The following is a 19,875-nucleotide window of genomic DNA, read 5'->3' as shown; positions in this document are numbered from 1 at the left end:
CTTGCAACAGTGGCCGTGTGTTCGATTCTAGCCCCAGCTCTTTGCTGCATGTCTTTCTCTCTCTCCTCCCCTTTCACTCTAAAAGCTATCCTGTCAAACAAAGGCATAAAAGCATAAAAAATAATGTTTGAAAATAAACATCAACTTTATAATCCAAAACCAAAAACAATGTAGCACTGTGTTTTCACTCTGAAGGAAAACCAAGATAAAGACATTAAGACTGAGGACACGCAGGTTGTGGGAGGCCATGAGAGGCTGACCCCACTTTGAAGCTCCAGTTCCTAATCTGATTTGTTGTGTTGGCAGCCATGCCAGCAGGACATTGCCGGGTTGCTTCACATAATGCTCATTTACGTGATGGCTTAAATTAGGCTTAAACACACAGGATGTAACTATTTCCCCAGGTGCAGTAGCAGCCTGGGTTTCGTGAGGATGTCTGCATTTCTTTACTGTAAAAAATGGTCTTTATAGTTTCTGCATACAAAATTATCCACATTTAAGGTTTGCATATGAAAACAGCCCATGTTTCACTGCAGAAGGGCTTCCATGTGGATCCACAGGGCCAAAACCCTTCAAGGTCATTTAAAAAACCAGAAGCATGACAGCAGATGAGAGAAACACTTTGCGGAGCAGGAATATATTATCTCTACTGCTGCCACTATTTAAGAGCAAGTAACCAGTTCCAACCAGCCGACATGAGCTACAGCTATTATCAAGGGAAATCAAGCACCGGGGTGAATTACAGCTCACAATAACCTCAAGGTGCAATGCATGTTTCTAACACTGCACCTGTAGCAGAGCAAAGATCTCTGCAGTAAAGCAATTTGCAGCTGGTCACATGCTGATGTTCTCTGTCTTGTTTTATTCAGCGCAGGATCTCTTCAACTGATCTGACTGTGACACAGCTGAGTCACGTTTCCCTGTTGAGGGATAAAGGGTGGAATATGGAGGAAGCCATCCATCCAAAGGCTCGCATTCGGGGACAAGTTTGAGAGAAAAGGCTCAACAAGGTAGAAGAGGCTTGGGGAGGTGCAATAAGGTGAGCACTGTCACTGTGGTGAACCAGTTTGATGAGAACAACAGCACTAACTTGTACCCACACAAGGCAAGTGTTTTCTAACAGAGCTAATGGGACAACAACCTCTTCCTCTCTCTATCTCTCGTGTATCCACACATGGCTCTGCAGGTTATTCTGCTGTGATCCATCCTGCATTTAGCTGGTAATTGGTTAACCTGTGGCAGCTAAAGTAGGCATCCTATAACGTCTACAATCCACACATCCATTGTGATTTCCTGGCCTTAACATTTACTAGGTGTCGGCCTAAGTCAGGCTCATTTTCAAAGAAAATTCTCATTTCAATTAAGTGTGTCAAAGTGTTTTAATCTAGAATCAGATATGGCTGCATTTGAGGGCCGCATGTGGTAATAATTAAGGCTCAGTGGGAGCCATGGCGCTGGAGGGAAGCAAGGTCTCTAAGGTCACACTACAATCACTGCCTTCACATGTGGCCTGCCCGCCTCCTTCTGTGCCACAGTGAAATCTGAGCTTCCAGCCAGGTGACTTTATTATCAGCAGCCTAATTGGAAGAACATGCTTTTCATTGGCTGGGTAATGACTGTGAATGGTTTTATAGCTTGTCAAACAACAGGCTATTTTCAATTACCTGCAGACCCAAGTGTTCGGATGCCATGAAATTGAGCAATGGAGGAGTTTAGAAATAAGCCTGCTGATGTGCTTAAATCTATTCATTTGGAAAATGGACCTCTAGCACTGATGGCTGTATAATCACAAGTGAAAATGTAAAAGCCTGACAATTGAATATGACAGCAACAGGTGCATTCCAATTCACCAGGTTTTGTGCTTTTTTCAAACCAAAAATTAAAAAAGCATAAAGGCAAAACTGGCTGTGTTGGAAAAATCAGCATGTTGATAAACAGAAAACACAGTTAAAGCTGATAGAGACAGATTTTAAAAATACAACTTGATGTGTCAATGCCTGCTTCTGCTCTATGTATTGTAAACATAGCAATTACACATATGAAAAGAAGAGTTTTCTGGATTATTTATGTAATCTTGTCACATCCTGTTGGATATATTTGCATCGATCGGAACAAACTAATTCACCTTTTATTTTTTGCAAAATGATTTAATGTCTTTCTGACACATTTTAATATAAACATCACTTGTCCTCATTTTGGTACAAATACTTATAACCGAACCTATAGTAATACCAAAGGTGCAGATCAAGGGGGTACACAGTATTCCTCCCCAAACCCAGTGTTTGTCAGTTCTTTGATTTTGGTTGTCTGGGCCTATAAATTGATGAAGGAAAGGAACAAATTTGGCCATAACAATTAACCAGATCGCAGGAAATTCAGTGTTTTGCGCTCAGACACAGCACTTCCTCCGCAATGTTGAAACAAAACTGATGCCCTTGGTTCGTAACACTGTGAATGGCATAGTATGCAATTGTTTTTAGAGGTTTAAAACAATATGGTTTGATTTTGAAAATAGATTTGGAGCTCAGTTTTAAAGTCTTTTCTCTCACTTTCTTGCTGCTATTTTTCTATATTAAGCTCTTTAGGTCCACTTTATCTACGTCCTCTTTACAACATTGTTTTTTAGCCCCACGTCTTCTGTGCTGCTCAGCTATTGCTGCACGTCTCCTCGTTCCAGCTCTCTGCCCTTTTTTTTCTGTCCTCGCTTTATCAACCTCTCCCTCATTTCTCTCTTTGCTCTGGTCCCTCCATCACCATCACTTCCACCCTTACATGCTGCCGCTCTTTCAATCCCCCGCTCCCCAGTTTACATCCTCCAGAGGTTGAATTCTTTATTAATAGCACTGAATGTAAGGAGAGGGGAAGAGACGGACAGGGACAGAGAGAGAGAGAAAAGAAAAGAAAGAAAAGCTTGCACCACATGACACCATTTGTAAGAAACAGACTTGCATGCCTGTTGCAGGGCAGTCAGCCATCCACCGTCTACACACCACAGATCCCACTATTACAAAGAGCTGAGCCTCATCCCACACCCTCAACCCCTAAAGGCAGTCTGTAGCATAGCACTCCTTTTTTAACAAACCTGTGTGGGTTTAACAATGTGCACAATGGGGTTTAAAATCAAGGCATTCCCTCTGGACATTGTGATTCACTGACGGCAACAGCTCGCATTGCTTTTGCTTAAAATCCAAGCTACAAGCTTAGATTTGTCTCTTCTGCAGTTATATAATGATCATAAAGAACATTAAGAGAGAATAAATGTGAAGCATTGCCACATTATAAGACTTCGAAAGACAAACAGGCTTATTTTCTAAACTGAGAACTAATTGCATCTATCTATGTCTATCTATCTATCTATGTATCCATCCACTTATTCATCCATCCATCCACCCACTCATCCAACCACTCACTTTCTCATTTGTCCACCCACTCAACCATCCATATATATTCATATATACAGTACTTATAAACATAGTTTTGTGCGTCTGCTTCTACTGTAGGGTGTCGGGCCTTTATCTCACAAAGACAGACACAGCATTATTATCCCCAGCTAGCTTTTGCTTACAATGGAGAAGCCATTTGCAGAGTAAAGAGCATTGCAGTGAGGATGGTTTTAAAAGAACAGTGGAGAGAGCCGGTGTCTTGAGGTCAGCTCAGCTGGGTAGTAGACTCATTCAATCACTTGGATGCAGATCAGGAACGGTGGGAGCCTATATTTCTTGCCCTGAAATTAATTGGTTTCCTTCTCCACCCCCCTAAAAAGAAAACGCTAATAAGTGGCCGCCAAGAAACGTGAGTGTGAGGGGCAAGGAAGAGGACAAGGGGTTCATTTTTCTTTCACTTAGTGTCACAAGGGAAACGTGGCTGGAAGAGAACAATGACAGATCCGGAAATAAGAGTGTATCACTGAAAAAAATAGGAACACTGGGGAATAAAAGGCCATCTATCTGAGATTGTAATCACAGCATTGCAGAGCTTGAGGGTTTTCCGAATGTGTATCTATCATGATAAGATAGCAGGAAAATGACCTCATTCAAGTCTGTGATTGCGGAAGTTTGTGTTTGTGTGTGCATCTTTGTCTTGACTTAGATGTGTGTTAGCTTGTATGTCTTGGCCAAATCGTTGGCTGCATGACAAAGATTTAAACTCTCATGCCATTAATCAATTGTTATTAATGACTTGCGCGACTGCTGCAGTATTTACCTCCATCTGTTGCCTTTTGTTCTGTTTGGTTAGTGACTGTCACATCTGTCATAACTCTTTATTGTGTATTAATTGTTGCTTTTATCCAGATAAACAACAAAGATCAACACAGAAAAACATGGATTCCCAACTGACCTGTTTTGATTTCATAAACAGGGGCTTGAAGGACAATAAGAGTGATTTGCATTTAGCCAATTAACCAAAAACATGTTTACTTCACAATACTGTCAGCCGTTTTAAGAAAAAGTTTTTAGACCGATTTGCTTCCTTGCCTCATGTTCCATTAGTTTCTGTTGAAAATTAATTGCCTTTTTTTAATAGAGATCACCCTAGATTGCATTTTTCACACAGAAACAAATCATGCTGATCCAGTGTGTGATTTTAGATAGCATACAGGCATACTGGAAGCCAAAGACTTATGACATATAACATAGCATTACCAGTGCTTTCTAAACAATAACAATGACATAACATGTCAATAACAATTATTATCGTCCCGGTGATATGGAAGCTGATCTTGTCCTCTACTTTCTGGTTATCAGAGAATGCCACATCCAGCGAGCATGTCATCTGCGGACAGTTTACAGACTTGGACAGCATATTTTACTACAAGCCAGTTGGCTGGTGAAACAGGTGGAGTGCCTTATGCTCTGAAACTAACCGCTTTTTGAAAAACTCAGTTGCAGGTGACACCATCGGCTGGCCTGTGTCAAGTTGAGCTGGGTCGGTCCACACCGCTTTTCTTTGCAATTTTCTAAAACGGTTTTGTCTCATTGCAAATTATTGGTCCGAACTAGCCGTCACATAACATGGCAAGGCGGCATAATGGTGCAATATTTTCCCCTTCAACAGGCAATGTAAAAAGGGGCTTAAATTAAATTTTATATCTTTTGTATGATTGCTATGTGGCCCCGATAACAAGCAGAGACCATTTTGAAACATGCTTTAGTGGTGCATGCAAGGATGCTTTGAAAGACAGCAATATTCAAAGATAATAACAGAAACATGGAATCGAAACTGAAGCCTTCCTTTTGAGTACATGTTGTCAAGATGCTGTGTTCAGATGAGCTCGTGGGTCAGCATGGTACAAAGGCTTTTTCTGGCTGTAACATTTCAAAAGGATGAAGAAAAAAAGAGAGGATACGTCAAGATGCTGGGCTCTGGGTCAAATTGAGCAATGATAGTAAGCTTTTCTGTGAAGTCCAGCTTATTACCTGGGATTGCAGGGAAATAACTGTGCAGAGGCCGTGCCATCAAAAACCCTTTTAACCCGTTTAGAGCTCATGTGTCATATCGCGTGATGTGTTCGCACTTTCATGTTTTTGTTACATCTGCAAACCCACCATTTACTTTAGCAGTCATTTGAAAATTTTATTTTAAAATTTGTGTTAATTTGATTCCCTTCTACTGATATCATACACTTACATGTTTGCTGCAGGTCCAGGTTTATTTTGTTGCTGCTGCACCGCTGCCGTTTCTCATTAATGTCAGTCATGATTGCTTTTCTTTCCTCTCGACAATCTGTGCCCTGACATCCCACCACTCATAACGGCTCACAACCTCACCCTGTTTATACTTCAAAACCTATTAGTCAGCCAAGAGTCACAAGAGGCCATGCTTTCCCCACAGTAGATTGAATCTGCTATCACAGGTTTATTTCACTTCTGTGCAACATTGTCCAGTCTTCTGCCTCTACAGCTCACACAGGCACACCGCTTAGATGCACAGACTAACACATAATCATAGACACACATACACACAAGGTCCACAAGGGGGAAAAGGATATGGAGCTGTAATGTATCACCCCCACTGGCATGGCCTTTTCACACAAGCTGTTGTGGGTCTCTTATCGCCCACGCTTCTTTCATGTGCAGTGGCAATATTTCTACACTGAATGGCTCGGATGTAACCATACATCAGCAGAAACTTTATGGTGTTTGTAGGGGCCTCCAAGAGGACAGAAAGTTAAACAAGTTCAGGGCTCGCTCGGCTGTCTCTCTCTTTGTTTTTGTGCTGTCATGTTGCAAAGGAGAGGGTGAGTCAAGATGGGAGGAGAGGATGCAGGAAATAGAAAGGGAAGGGCGAGAGGCAGTGTTTGATGTGTATTAGTGCACAAGCATGCCTGATTAGACAAGAGAACAACAGCACTTTGCAGCTTCAGGTTTCAGCTCCTCCTCATTACTTTCTAATTCAGTATCAATAACAAATTGTACAGTCACGCAGTCCGCAGTGCAGGGGTAGCAAGTAACTAATTATAAATATTTATTGAGTCCCAAAATAAAACTACCTTTAGAAAGGCAAGAGGTATAGAGTGGCTTCAGGTATCCTGTTACAGCACTATTAAGGTGTGGTCAGATTTAAATAAGTTCTTTTTTAGAGAGATGAGGGTGATAGGTGTTCATGGATTTTTTTAAGTTTGACCCGCAAAATTGTGCAACTCTTCAGTGTCCAGTCTATTTTTCGATACTGGAAAGTCCGACCTCTAATTCCGGAAATATTGATTGTCTATACCTTAGTTTATACCATATAGCTTTACTGCAAAATAATACACGCAGCAGAGGAGTAGGGATGCTGCTTGGCTGCAGTGAGTGCAAGGTCAGTAGTGGAAGAAAATGACATTTAAGTGTTTTATGCAAAAAAAAAACAAAAAAATGCAATGTGAGGAAAGCTGTTATAGTCTGCTGACCATCCTAGCTCGTGAACTTTATGCATACAAACTTAGTCTGTCCTTTCTACCATACTGTACAATTAAATTGTGCCTGAAGTACATTTGCTCTTCGTTTTCCCTCCTATGGCAGTCTTTAACAATACTTTGATTATATATTATATTGTTATTGTTACTGGGCTTGGGCAGTATCTATTTTTTCCTGACATTTCATTCAACTGCTGTTGATAGATGTCATTGTAGCATGAAATGTCATTCTCTCAACTGCAGTGCTGAGTTTCTAATATGTAATTAGCCCACAAGACCTGATGGGTTTAAATACTTATGGCATGTGTAATAATGAATAGATACCAAATAAGCACCTTCTTGCTGGAGGACCCAGTGATACCACAGCAGATACTGACACATCAGTGGGCTAAAAGGAGATAATGTGTTTAAAAAATCATATGGCTAATAAACTGTTGTTTTTTTTTAGAAGAAGCTATCTCAAGATAAACTTATATGTCGTAATACTCCCACACATAGGCAGAGGCATTTTTGTTCATAAATAGTCCTGTAACATTATCCACACCACTCACAGTCACCATCTTCCTCAGTTCATCTGCCTGTTCCACCAGCAACAACTAACCTCTGCTGGTGTCTGCTGTACAATATGTACAATACATTGCCTTGTTACAGCATATTTGTATCAGTTTGTTAAAAAGAGGAACATCTGTTTTTTTGACAGAATTGAAAATCATACCTTTAGGATTTAGGAATAACCCAGTATACCATAATACCTCAGTTCTGCCAAATCCTTAGCGACTGCTTCAAAAGAGCTTCTTTTATGCTCTTAAATTAGTTATTTTGTGCCCATAACAACTAATTTCTTCTTGAGTCATTTAGAAATAACAGTAACAGTAATTTGTACTAGTAGGCTGTTCAAGCACTCTTTCCACTATATAGATTTTTAAGTAAAATCTATATAAATTAGTATACCTCCTATTGGACTTTCTAGTTGTGCTATACATAGCCATGGTAACTAACATAGCATTTGTGTAACTTAATATTTTTTCTATTTTAATTCTCATATTAAGATGGACCTGAGAGATTGCGAGAGCAATGATCACAATAAGGATGCTCTTTTTGTTATTAATTATGTCTCAGTTGACTGTCACTCTTCCATTTAAAAAAAAAAAAAAATCCCTCTGTTGTCTGTTGAGACATCTGCTGTGTTCCCACCACCTACCACACTTCCACTTGAGGGTCATCTGGACGTGCCTTAATTTTAGACTCTACCCTTTTCACCTTCTTTATATCCTCCTTGGTTCTTTGTGGCAGCTATACATTACCTCTTGTGGTGTTATAGCCAGACATGGAGTTGGCTGCCAACATATGCCATCTGGTCTTTTACATAACTCAGTGGATAGAGCAGGCGCCCCATGTATAGAGGCTGTGTCCTCACCACAGCGGCTGTGGGTTGGACTCCAGCCTCAGCCCTTTTCTTTTATGTCCCCCTTTGACACTTGTGCTGTCCTATAAATTAAAGTCAGTAAAAAAAAAGTGCGAGGTGGGAGAGTGGAAGTGGTGGTGGATGGGTCCAACACTCACAAGACATTCACCTAGGAGATTGGTGTTTGTTTCCCATGCGAAACCAAAATTCAAATTTGAGTTTTTATAAGCACATTAGCGATAGTCGATGGCACATGACATACTTGTTAACTTGGTGTTTTCTAAGTGGCATAGTTATTTTAAGCCAAACCATGATCTTTTTTTCTAAACCTAACCAGGCAGTTTTGTCGCATACACTTTATGTGGTTTTGGCTGCAAAGCATAAGTTTCTTGTAATGAGGGAAGTTTATTTTGAAAGACACAGCAGCATGCAGTGGACAGAGATTGACACAGAAACAGACACATCCAAAATTGACACTGAGGCATTGTAATTATAAGCATAGGGCGGTTGACCAAGCTACTGTACTCGTTAGGTTGGAAGAGTTGGCCTCATCAGTCTACTGGGCAGTCCAGTGGAGCCTAGCAATGTTATGTAAAAGCATTTTTGTTTAGTTATTTCGCATACAATCGCAGTGAGACAGAGGCCTGAAATGGGTGAAAATCTCCCTTAGTGCTCTTGTTTTATATGATGTATACAGAAATGAAACTATTTATTTAGGATCTATAACATTCAGCATAAATATGAATTACTTCTATGAATATTTGACATGTGAATTGACATTTTAAATGCACACTTTAATGCACTTCCTTGTTGAATGGCCAGAGAGTCAGCAGTTAAGAGAGACAATGCCCATGTGCTTCAGCACAAGCTATGAATTTAAAGTGGCTGTTAAAGTATTTATCAGCAGACAATGTAGTTTGCTTGCACAGGCTATGACCTGGTGGGATTTCAAGCACCACAACAGTGTTAAGTTGTTGATCTGTGGAACATCTCAAGGAGTTATTTTTCTCATGGCTAAAGCAGAAGGTTGAGGGTTATTGACACATATACTGCTGGACTTTGAGGATTTATTGAAAAAATATATCAGAGGACATTGTCCTAGCAGACAGAAGGTTTGATGTTGTGGACACACTTGGCCTTCACAAGAGGGAAATGCCTGCCAAAAATGTGGAGGACACCAAAGTTCTTATTTGAATTTGTGGAAAGAGTGACTGGGCTTTTGAGGGGAGAGGATTCATTCTTGCAGGATGTTTTTGAAGTGACAGTGCTCGAGAGACCAAATATCCAAAGTAAGCAACCTCTCTGGGTCTGTTGGTGCATTTGAGTAAACTTGCTTGTATGATTCTCATAATTATTGCAAATATAATTACAACTTTAATGAGCGCTCTCTGGAAAATGCTATAAAAGCTGTGAATCTAAATCCAGTAAATAATGGCATAGTAAAGACCCTTTATGTTTGTTCTATCATGAAAAACACAAGGGTAAGTAAACAAACAAACAAACAAACAAACAAACAGGAGGATTATTTTGTGTAATCTATTTAGAGAAAGCTGTATTCAGTAGAAACCAAATATTGTTGTTTTGGATATTACAGAAATATGAATAAATATTCTGTCAGCTAAAGGAAAATTCATATCTCACCCCCACAGAAACGAATGCAGCACTCACATCAGCATATGTATACAATAGGTGAACTTCAGTATTTCATCAAATATAATGACATAAAAGATAATGCACAGAATCTTGATGCAATTTTACTTAAATTTTTACTTTTACAATTGAGAATATTACACCAAAGATTAGTAAAAAAAAATAATAATAATAATAATAATAATCCGAGTTGCCCTCTCATTTAGCCAAAACTCTCTAGACTAATAATGCAAAATGACACATTTTGTGAAACACAGTCTCACTCCCAATTCATGAGATACTGACGCTTGACGCTTGTCATTGGCCTTACACGTCAAACTATGGAGCTCTGGTACCCCTCCAGCATTAGTTATGGACAGTCAGGGACAGCGTTACATTTGATACATGCATTTGTATCTTTTTAAAATAAACTTTTCACATGAAATGTACAGTTTCAGCTTGCTAAATGCACTCATTCTCTTTTTAAAATAAACTTCAAACATACTGTATGTTGAAAAAAAAACCAACTTAGTTTTAAGGTTTAGGCTACTTCCTAAGGTTTAGGCAACAAATATACATGGTTAGGTGTAGAAAGAAACATCATGGTGTCGGTTTAAATAAGTACATTTGCTGTAACATAATATGACGTCACTTGACATAAGTAACTAGCATAACATGCTACACATACTAACACATTATGTTGTTATTTAAAACTCTATTGATGCAGACTTTCTTTCTCTTTATGCAATGGCAGTTGCTAGAGATGAAAAAAATGGTTGCCCAGTGCATCTTACACCATCACTAAAGGGTTCGTCAGTATCAGATGCCACTGAGAAAAAACTGTATTTGAAAAGTAGAGAGTTAGAACGATGGTTGTTTGCGTCATCTGGTGAATATTATTTCACAGCAACGGCAGGAACTTTTTACCCAGACCGTCGTGACACAAGCCTTGTTAAAGATAAATAAAGTATCCCTTTAAGTAGACTTTGGGATTGTGATGATATAGGTCCAGGTGGTTGCTGCTGTGGTGAGTTCTGAATCCAATCTGTACAAGACCTGTTGTTCTGGCAACAGCATGATCCCGAACCCCAACTATCCTAGATGCTTTCAATGGCAAGATCTTGAGGACACTAAGCTACAAAGTCACAGTATTTCACTGAGCAGACATGAAACTGACACTGCACTTGATGGTAGTTGTCATGGTAACGGGCCAGCACCAGTCCGTTATTCATCAAACGGCTTCTTTTGGTTCTTGTTAAGTCCACCAGTGTCACATCTTTGGCTGTGAAGGGGCACTTGATCTCACATATTCCACGACAGAGTCGACTGACCAGTCCATCTGGAGAGGCTACGACATGGGGCCACTTGATATTAGTGTCTCTCACACATCCTACGCAGCCATCAACAGCCTTTGGAAGCACATATTTTCTGCCCTCTCCATTTTGCAGCCATATTAGGCATTTATATATCAGCAGGGTCATCGTGTCATAAGGTTTTTTAGCATTGCATTCTGACTAGCTATTGGTCAAACTCTGAGTTAAGGCAGAAGAGCTGCAATCAACCACTTTTGGAGATTCTACTTTGACCACCTGTGAGTCATGAAGAGTGCAGAAAGTTTGCTCCTTGTGAAAGCGAGTTGTGGAGTGCAGCGAAGACATAGTCCCAGCTCAGCTGACAGAGCTGAATGTTTTTAATATCCCACCCTACGCTGCACAGGAGACGGTTATGCTTGGTTTCCCTCTATGGAGAAACTCTCCCCATCATCTTGTTTCGCAACACCACTCTTTTTTATCTGTTTAGTGAAGAGGCACGTTTCAAAAATAGAAGGTGTTGCCAGACTCCAAGATAGAAGTGTTTTTGCACACTGATAATTTGGTGTCACCTGCCTGGATTTCTTCCAGCTAACCTGTTAAAATGCATGTGCTAACTACTAGGGAAAAAATAGGTTTTAAACAATTCTTCAGAGATCACAAGATGTAAAATTGTCGATTAGAACTGCCAATGTGTGTGTGCCTTCATTTATGCATCGCTATGGGGACTCGTACCTGGTACACCACTCACATTGAAGGGACTCACTCTCGCTCACTGTCCTCACCTGTGTGCATATTAATCATAGTGTGAAGTAAAAATATTTTCATAAGACTATATTTGGAGACTCACCTCCCATTTGGGAACAAAAACGGGACCAGTAAAGGCTTAACATTTACCTAAGGGTTAGGAATAATGTCAGAGTTACATGCTTACATTTCAAAACTTGTTTGCAATGGATTACTGAACGGGCCTAGCGGGCACAAGCCCAGACTCCTAAAGTGTCAGGGTGCCCCCCCCCCAGCCTTCATCTGCAAAATGAGACACAAAACCCAAAGAGACACGTAATGACACAAAACGACACCAAAAGAGGCTGTCTGTCTCTCTCCGATGTAATCTGATGTAATCTATTTTTAGCCCCTTAACCGGCAAGATGCAATGACGCACCACCACTTAATACTATCAATGTCCGTCCAAGCAGTACGCAAACATCAGTCCAAACTACTCTGCCCAAAGTTTGAAATAGAGAATAAATTAGTAAGAGAATCTTCAAGGACCACATGTTTCTCATTTCTAGCAACATCCCTGGATGCAGGATCATTATGCGGTCTTGGATTAACAGCCATAAAATATAACCAAATAATAACAGCACATTGTCAGTGAATCATAACAAAACTTGGCACTGCAATTAGTGCTGTACTGAATGAATTTTTCCTGCATCTCTGACCACCACGATGCCATTAAGTATACATTAGGGAAGTCTTTTAGATGCCAGTTAATAGTAGAGCTCTCTCACATGTCCTCCAGCCTGGTGATAAAGACATCACAAGCAATAACACAAGGCTCTTTTGACTCCAGGATGCCTTCTATTACACCATATTTAGGTACATGATTAATATTAGAGGGCATTGATTCAATATTTGAAAAGACTGAAGTAATTTCCATCATACATACCACATATCTCCTTTACATTAGTGTCAGCAGATGTTTCCGACTGCTTCCTGAATACTTGATGACTGACAGCTCTCATGGTGGTTTTCGTAACAGGAAGAACATGTTTATATGCCGGGAATCCTACATAAGTGAAATAATGTATTCTACAGTTGTCCTTTCCTGTTAAACTTGTCTCTCATGAGACATCAAAGAGTGTGAATTTTAAATGGCTATTGTCCTCATATTAAGCTTGGGTTTATGACACTCACAATGGAGTGCTTTTTGATTACGTTATTTCATTATTTTGCAGGGAAGCTCACATTTGCATAGAAGTAAATAGTGGAAACAAGTAACGGCAGACGTGGAAGTCAAAGCATCGAGACCCCATTTATCTATCTCAGCAAGATGCCATTTGTAACTGAGCCCCATGTACACCCACAAGTGCAAATTCAAACACATACAAACAAAGGACACACACACACATTCAGCTAACTAACACATCACACTGTGCAGGATCAACCCCGAGTTGTTTCACACTCACACACGCCCAGAAACAGCAAGAAGGAGAGGGAAAGTGAGTGCAATGAATTCCAATACTGCACTGCAGATCCCTTTCTTCCAGACATATGACATTTAGTCAGTCATCATAGCTGTCAAAACAAGTGTTTCCTCCACTCTGCAGAGCGGAGTATGTGATGGCGTGGGAGACAAACAGGGAAGGAGGCAGGGAGAGGGGATAAGTGGAGAAGGGGGAGCCAAGTTTAGCTCAGAGTGGGTGATCTATGTGGTAAAGAGGAGCTTGAACAATAACCAAGATAAAATAAATATCAATCCCTATTTAAAGGAAGAGTGTGTAAGATTTATGGGGATTGAGTGGTGAGGATTGCAGATTGCAATGAGCTTTAGCTTCTCCCGGTTGGAATTCCTTCATATTTCATTGCTCAGGAGGCTTTTACCAGGAGCCTAATAACCCACAGACATCTCTTCCTCTCCCAAAACAAATGGATCTGGTGATTTAAACCTGTAAAAACACAGAATAAAGCAGTAGCTAGCCAAGCACCTGTGTGTACTCACCTATTTTCTGTTTAAACTTTATGTTAGCTCACCTTATATCTGATCCAGATGTTCAGGAGGTTTTTACTGTAAGACAAACTGTTTGCATAGATCTCCTCCTCTCCAAATCAAACAGACTCGGTGATTTAAACTGATATAAAGAAATCAGTGTTTCACTGGTGCTATTTTGCATGTTGGAGACAGGCTGCTAACCTACTGCCTGCTAATGTGCGCTCACCTTTTTTCTCTGATAACTTAAGATTCAGATGTTCTGGAGGTTTTTACAAGGATCTGAATTATCCGCAGAGGTCTCTTCCACTACAAAACAAAATGGACCTGGTGATTTAAACTGGAAAAACACTGAATAATGCAGGTTCACATTAAAAAGTATTTGTTTTTCCAATGGTCTTATCCCTAAGGTGCTGCGAACTATGGTGGCTGACATGAAAATGCAAATGGCCCTATCTAGAGCCAATGGTTTGTCCATTCGGGGCTACTCTAGAAACATGGTGGTGCAGCATGGTGATCTTCATAGACGAGGACCTGCTCCCAGTGTAGATATTTACAGCTCATTCAAAAGTCACAAAAACACGATTCGTATTTCAGCTGATTATGCACCTTAACTCTACACAATGAACCTTTAAGAGATCTGACAAAGAAGAAAAATGTAGAAACTTTGTAGCACTAAACACTGAGGGTCAGTCTCCCTATTTCTGACATCAACTTTTTATCCTACACCATCCCAATACCATACTCATCTAAAATTACCTCTGTACTCCAACTAGCACTTGGTACAGTAGTCCTCTCAGTAGCGAGGCTGATCACAGACTGCCTCACTGTGGACACATCCAGCCCTGGAGGCATGCCCTGGGGAGGAGAGGCCTCTGGATTTCATTGCGGAGCTCTGATTTAGCCGGTCCTCTGATGATCTACTTCAGCATTCTCTGCTCCTGTCGGGGTGTGATTAGGTGCACGCAGACAGCTTGTACTATCATTAACATGCTGTTGGCAGCCAGCATGAATAGATGCTATCTAATATTGCTTTGAAAGACTACGATAAATCCACGGCCGTGTCTGAGATGCCTGTTGATTATCATTCAGAGTCTTGAAGCCACAGGCTATCCCCAGAGCAAGGTGGAAGTGTTTAATGACAAGACACAGCTCAGACTGCCGTCTTTTATTATTTCTTGTTGCCAAGCCCATACAACTGCATCATGAGTAACAGCACAGGTGGGAACATTTGGTACTGCAAGGAACCTTCACTGCTCATTCAAAAGCACTATTATTATGTTACCAAATCCTTACAGTAGGTGCCTTAACAACCTGTAACCCTGCATTAATTTTCCACTTCTTCTTTTAGACAACCTTTGTTGCTCCCTCATTATCATACATTGATCGGAATAAAGGATTTGACTCTGAGTTGCTCTGTGCTGTACAGTCCCACTGCATCCACCTTCTGCCTCATTCAACTACTTTTCTTAATCCCTATGGCCTTTAATGCAAAATTTATCCCTTTTTTGTTTTTGGTAAAATACAACCCATCACCGAACGCTAAAAAAGCTGAATACTTAAAGTCAATATGATTTCAAATGTAGTGAATATAATGGTTACTTGAAACTTGAGCAGAGTCCTAATGAAAATTTGATTCCATCAGTATATGTCATTGTTCCACTCATGGACTGTATATAAAGATGGACAACACGGCCTTACTTACCTGCTATGCTTTCGTAAGGTTAACATATCCAAGAAATAGGGACGTTGCCATCTCGCTATGGTGATGTCATTGAGACCTGGATTCTGCACAGTAGCGATATCCTGTGCTAAAACACCCATCCAGCCAATAGTGAGCAGCTCCATTAAATGCAAGTGCATGAACTGGCTGTCACAGCTGTCAGTCATGGTGTAAAATCCCCTATATGTAGAATTGAATAACTCATCGTATTTCTTGAAGAAGGAAACTGTTCTCCTAAAATAATTGGAACCATAAAGTCCCCATTTAAGCTCGAAGATACTACAACTTGAACTCGAAATTGTTTTGGCCTGAATAAAGATTTCAACTGTTGCCCTTTACTTGTTTGTTATTGTTATCGTTACAGATGATACAGACATCGAATCATATACAGACATCCGAGGCATCCTTTGGTATCTTTATTAGATGCATCGGGTTTTCAACTAACTCCAATGTGAACATATCCACTCAATATTTGAATTTTAGTGTATTAAGTAGTGAGACTGAAAAAGGCAGTGTAGGGCGGATGGGAGGGAGAGTGGACAGGCGAAACACAGACTTCCACCCAGGACATCACTGTTCATGTCCCCCGTCAAACCAAAAGTAATTGCTGGTTTAATGTAATGTTAAGTAACTTATTTCCACCCGTCATTTACTAACGTTTCTCATGTGACATATTGATGTTACATATTTATTTTAACCCAAAATGGGTTTTTTTTCTAAACCTAGTCCAGTAGTTTTGTTGCCTAAAGCTAACCACCACCAATTGACATATTTAACCATGTGTTACTATGAGTTTTACCCAAGAGACAGCTGTACATCACATGCAGATGTTAAAGGGTTCATCTCACAATAACAGCAAAGGATGCACACCGAAGGCACAAGAAAGTGTCAACATTTAGAGACCTGGAATGAGAGCAAGTATTTAGGTCTGTGGTGCATATTATATCGGAATATCAAAAAAATGAGATTTTCATTGTTGTGTCATGCAGAAAACTAGTCTCTGGTTTATTCACATAAACCAGAGTGAATAAACCTCTGGTTTATTCACATAAACCAGATCTTCATTATAAAACTGGAAAAGTCAGAAAAAAATGAAGAAAATCATTTAAACCTTTTTCACACTTCAAACAACTGAGCACTCTCTTATGACATCTTAGTAGGCTGTGTACATAAATATATTTTGTGACTCAAGGTTTATCTGCATATGTGTGGGTTCACTTTAGTGTAAACAGATACTGAAAGTGCATGCACTTCACTTTTTAAATTTTATTGTATGATTTAAGGCTGAAAATTTGAGACTGCCTCAAATCCACTCATTTGATTCGGGACATGCCAGTGCTAAAACATCTGGCATATCTATCTTTATGCACTGCCTCAACACACACAGGTGAAACTGCAGGTATAACTGAGGTTACCTGGTCACAGCTTCCACAAGCATTGTGAGTCTGCTTCATTTGTGCCTTGTGTGCCCCGAGGAAGGAGACGGCTCTCTGAAGCACATCGGCAAAATAATATATATTCAAGTTCAAGTCAAGGAATCAAGTTGTCATGCTGTACTTTCAAAGAAATATCATATTTCCAAGGACAGTCTCATGAATACAGCCCTGTGTGATTGAAGTTCAGGCATCACATTGAAGAGTATCATAACACATTTTAGACTTGTACAAACAAGTCATGTGTTAGAGATGTTTGCAACCTAGTGCTCATATGCTTTCTTAACTTAAATGCTATGCAATTATTGGGTAACATAAGTGTATTTTTGATGGTTGTATCACAGAAAGTGTTGCAGAGCTTTTGGAGCTCATGTGCTTCCACTTTAAGATTTGCCCAGATACAAGTAGCTCATTAAATGGTGAACATCCAGCACATTTCTAGTCTGCCACAGGCCTGTAAAGCAAAATCAGTTTGCAGGCAAGATGGTCAGCACTAAAGATTTGTGAAGAGATACATGTGCACTGGAAGTAGCTTGGCAAGTGAAGAAACCACAGTAGTCCTCCAGCTATAGAAAGAGCTTTTTTATCCATCCGTATCTCTCTCCTCTCCCTCGCTCCATATCCTCCTCTATCGTGCTCTCGGAGGATCCCTCTCATGTTTTCTGCACTGGCCTATTAGAGTGTACATCTAGCCAGTGCCACATTAAAATCCCTACACAACCCAGTGCTTGTGGACTCAGATAAAGATCCCTTCTTTTACTGAATAGTTTGATCCATCTTAGACAGCACACACTACATTAATATTCTCCCACAGATCAGAGGCAAAAGAGCCCCAGACCCATGTGCTGTACTGACTGGTGTGTCATCTGTGCATCATCCAGAAAGAGAGAGGAAAGAGAGAGAAAGCGAGGGGGAGAGGATGAGGCGGGGATACTCAAATATATGGTAACACTGCATGAATTTTTCATCCACCAGCAGCTGTTTTCATAACCTTTTCTAAGGGCAGACTCTGTGGTTATGCAGTGCCAAAGAGTCATTGGCACGTCAAGCTTGGCAGCCATGGGCATCTGAAGGAGCACGAAAAACAGAAGAGGTGGGGTCGCTGGCCATGGTGGCGGGTCAGCTGTGGGGGGGACGAATGTATCGGTCTCTTGGGTCTTTGGTTTTGTTGGGGAAGACAACGGGCATGTGTGCTGTGGTGAATGGATGTCCCTGGCAGGTTTCCCTTCGAGGGAGTCAGGCAAGAGACAGGATGCTTATCCCTGGAGAAACTGCCCAACCTTCTGTGCCAATTTGGGTCCTGCTGCTGGTGCATGATGGGAAAGAAAAATATCCCTCCCTCCCTTCTCCCTCCCCTGTGAAAAGCACCCTGACCTGAATACAGATTCAGACGAATAATACTCGCTCTGTAGACGAAGGCAGACATGACTTTTTTGAGTATTCATCATCTAAAATCCCCCTCTCTTGCCCCTTCAAGGTGAGATTTTGGGCATGAGGACTGCAGCATCATGCTCCCGCTTGTGAACCGAGTGAGAAAGCACGAGGAAAGACAAGAGAGAACACTGTGAGGAGTGAGAAAAACAAGCAAATGTGACTGCGCAGTTGAGAGCTGCAGCCCCAGATTCACAATCATACTGGGAATCACAACACTTTTTAATAATTCAGGATGAATAGAGAAGAAAAAATTCTGCAGCAAGCAAGGAAGCCAAGGAAATGACAGGGAGGGAAAAGAATCCAACAACACTCTCCGAACAAAATTTCCCATTCTGGAGACACCTGTGAATGACTGCTATAGGGTTACGCTACATACATCAGTCTATAGAAGATTCTTTTAGCATAGAGAATTGCTGTGCTACTTGTTATTTATGACCTTGTATGTTCACACATTCCTTAGCAACACCCTACCTCGCCATGATGTCTTCATTTTTATGTGCAACTATGTTTAAGAATGAAGGAATACTTAAATGAAGTTGCAAACTTAAAAAAATGAAGCTCATCTTGTAAACATGTGTTCAAAATCCTCTTTGTGGGTGTCTGCCTGTACCTGAGGACAACATTTCAAGTGCCAAACAAAATGCACAATTATTCTGGTTCGATTTCTTCAATTTGTTCAGGCACCTGTTCAGTTTCTCCAACAATACTTTCCTTTTAGCGTGGCATTAAATTCTAATTAATCTTGTCTCAAATGAATCGCTTCATTTGCTTGTTTTACTTCTCCCGACCCTGTGCCCGAACCACATCTCATTATGTTCCACTATTCTTAAATTCTCACCACTGGCAACAAGGTAGCAAGTGAAAAAAACAATTGCCAATTAGTCTGAGCCCTTGTGATTTTGCCACTCTTGCTAACAATTCCAATTTACATTAATTATTCATTTTGAGGCCGCGCACACACGGTTGTCCCTGCCAGAAGGGCTTGAAAAAGAGAGGGAGAGCTGCGGTGAGATCTAATCGTCTGTGTTGAGGCTGACATCTTTCAAATACCACCTCTAAGCTTGTCTGTCAGGTTATTTTATATGGACAATGCTCACGTTGACCCCACATTAAATGGGAGCGTATGTTCAGTATGTAGACAAACAATTGTTGGATATGTGTAGAAATATCCTGTCTGACTGCAGATTATGTTTGTATACCAGGTGCTGCTTAGGATAATATTTGTCCGTGACCTTTGTCACCTGTTTATTTAGTCCTTATAAATCTGCATTCACAATGAAGCAGTGCCAGTCATCCTGCATTGTCAGACCCAACAGAAAACACCGCGGCTCAT

At 40.5% G+C, this 19,875-nt stretch overlaps 2 protein-coding genes across 2 annotated transcripts in view; one reads left to right on the top strand and one right to left on the bottom strand.

The window, feature by feature from the left end:
• Nucleotides 1-19,875, top strand: part of dph1 (diphthamide biosynthesis 1) — a 207,580-nt gene that overhangs the window by 82,913 nt on the left and 104,792 nt on the right. Inside the window, exon 3 of the mRNA XM_088079073.1 lies at nucleotides 870-1,039. The gene's annotated coding sequence lies outside the window, so the exon portion shown is untranslated. The remainder of the gene's footprint in view (nucleotides 1-869; nucleotides 1,040-19,875) is intronic.
• The window catches only part of rtn4rl1b (reticulon 4 receptor-like 1b), a 194,938-nt gene that overhangs the window by 154,238 nt on the left and 20,825 nt on the right, over nucleotides 1-19,875 (bottom strand). The gene's annotated exons all lie outside the window — the stretch shown is intronic.

The sequence above is a fragment of the Plectropomus leopardus genome, chromosome 6 (genome assembly GCF_026936395.1).
Source record: "Plectropomus leopardus strain MGB_pleo_1.0 chromosome 6, ASM2693639v1, whole genome shotgun sequence".
Classification (NCBI taxonomy): Eukaryota; Metazoa; Chordata; class Actinopteri; order Perciformes; family Serranidae; genus Plectropomus; species Plectropomus leopardus.
This window is presented reverse-complemented; position numbering and strand designations above follow the sequence as displayed.